Source organism: Macrobrachium rosenbergii, chromosome 36, assembly GCF_040412425.1.
Source record: "Macrobrachium rosenbergii isolate ZJJX-2024 chromosome 36, ASM4041242v1, whole genome shotgun sequence".
In the NCBI taxonomy this organism is placed as follows: domain Eukaryota; kingdom Metazoa; phylum Arthropoda; class Malacostraca; order Decapoda; family Palaemonidae; genus Macrobrachium; species Macrobrachium rosenbergii.
The window spans coordinates 26,242,910-26,245,409 of NC_089776.1; the positions used below are offsets into that span (position 1 = coordinate 26,242,910).

Consider the following 2,500-nt stretch of genomic DNA (forward strand, 5'->3'; position numbering starts at 1 on the left):
TCATTTTCTGAGAAGATACCAGATCATCATCTCAGGTGAGTGGGTGTTACAGAGAGAGAGAGAGAGAGAGAGAGAGAGAGAGAGAGAGAGAGAGAGAGAGAGAGAGAGAGAGCAGTGGAACTAAAACGGAACTATAAATTTTGGAAAGCTCGGTTGCTTAACCCTGTCATCTTTAACTGGAAAATTTTATTGATGCTAATCTTGGGAATGAGTGTATGATGTACTAGACTGTTCAAACTTGTCTGGTAGCAGCTATATCATCGCAGACTCTATTTGCGTAATTGTGAGATCTTGGTGTGTTTATGTTCTGAAAAGGCCTTCAAGCTGTCTGCTGGGAGTTCAGTTTCTCATGAAACACCGCCACTAGTTTCATCCCCATTTTGTGAAGTCTAACTTGAAGAAGGAGGATTTTCTTGTTGAGGCTGGTGTTGTCATCCTGCCAGAAAGCTGTTGTGTTCATTATGCTACAAACAGAAATATTTTGTTGTTTACTAGCCTGCCAGTGACATCTTTTTAATTCAGCTTATGGACCAACTTGTCATTCAGAAAAAAAGTTAAGTATATCTTAGTTTAATCAGACCACTGTGCTGGTTAACAGCTCTCCTAGGGCTGGCCCGAAGGATTAGATTTATTTTACGTGGCTAAGAACCAACTGGTTACCCAGCAACGGGACCTACAGCTTATTGTGGAATCCGAACCACATTATAACGAGAAATGAATATCTATCACCAGAAATAATTTCCTCTAAATCTTCATTGGCCGCTCGGAGAGTCGAACGCTGGACCAGCAGCGTGCTAGCCGAAAGCTCTACCCAACCCTCCAATGAAGAACTAGACTTGATAGTAGGTGTTGGGCATCTTTTTGCACAAAATTGATTAAATTCCATCGCATCTGTGCTAGACTTCCAGCACGATTCCACCATCAAAGATTCAGTTTTATATGGCTGATCCAGCCTAGGCTGATGGCACAAGGTGTATTTTATAACAGGAGGTGAATATTGTGACATAATGCCAGGTCCCAGGAGGACAAGGATGACCAAGATCATTAATTTGTGGGTGTTGGGGAAAGCGGATAAGCATTTACGAGAGCATCCTGCAGATTCTTTGTAGTGCTTCATCTAAAACGTGATTGAGCTGCAAGAATTCTTCTTCTTCGTTTTAACGTGCTTTTTCCCATTTTTAAATGGGATAAGCACGATGCCTTCTTTTGAAGGACTTTGATTTGGCGTTGGGGTAGGCTGTAGCCTCGATCGGCTGCCCTGCCTGACATCACTCAGGCCCCAGTAGGGAATGTATACATGCATCATACCAAATCCCCAGCTCCCTTTCTCCCAGCAGCGAGGAGAACTGAGCGGTTAGGTCGACAGTTCGAGATGTGTGAGGTGCCTGTTATGTTTTTAGAAGATGTTGGAGTGGCTTTGTTTATGTGTGTATTAGTCTGTAACACCCATTTGCTTTCAGCAAATCCATCCGTTGATTACATACATAATCCCGGGGTGTCTACACGGATAGCAAAGTGTCCGCCTCTCTGACCGGTCGGCTGCGGATTTGAACCCGCGCCACAGACCTCTATGAAGTCTGAGGTTGCTGCTTTACCGACCGAGCCATCGAGGCTCCAAGTTGAGCTGTGAGAATATATGCATAGAAATTAGGTTTTGATAAAAAAAATTTTCATCATAAAATTAGCACTGGTGGTAATGACATTTACACTAGGTGAATTGGTTGTAAGATACATGTACAGTAATAATCTCATTGAAATTATTATTAGAAGTGTTTGAGTAGTAAAATCACATTAAGCTTGATCATTAATTTATTCTAATGAGAAGATACATATTCACTAATAGAAGACGCTTATATCTGGCAGAAAAGAAATTTTATTAAAAAATGAGAAGGTTGGAGATCCATTCAAATAAGTCCAAGTTTTACCAAATGTTTGGGGCTGAGGTTACTTGGCCCGTGCCCTTCTCTACCCAGGCTGTGAGACCGCCACAGTCGACTACCTAACAAGTACATACTCCACTGTGTAGAGCAACAGAGGCTTAATGACTTTTCATGTGTATCTCCGCAAATGTTAGTACTGAAAGTTGATAGAAAGGTAGTTACGACTTCAAAAATAAACTAAAAAACATTCATGATTTAAGACAAAAAAAATTTAGAAATCATTAAAAAAAAAGGAAAATAAATGAAATATTTTAAAAGTAAAAAAAAAAAAAATCGTTACAATCAAGTTGCCCCCTCCCAGCCTCAATTTGCCCCCCACGCCTCAAATTCACCACCCAAGCCCCAAGAAGTAACAACAGCTGGTTTTCCATTATTCCTACTGAAGTTCAAATGTGTCATCACATTTGATTTATAAAGTGTATTTTCATTAAAATATAAAAAAAGTCATGTTTTCTTTTCAAATGTGCAATCATAAATATATGAAATTTCTCGGAAATATTACGTTTCTTGATGATGATAAATGATGAGATAAATAACAAAAAATAGCTCAAAATAAAAAA

The 2,500-nt window shown here is 39.6% G+C and overlaps 1 protein-coding gene across 1 annotated transcript in view; it reads right to left on the reverse strand.

Moving 5' to 3' along the window:
* Positions 1–2,500, reverse strand: part of LOC136824975 (uncharacterized) — a 69,012-nt gene that overhangs the window by 33,161 nt on the left and 33,351 nt on the right. The window lies entirely within an intron of this gene.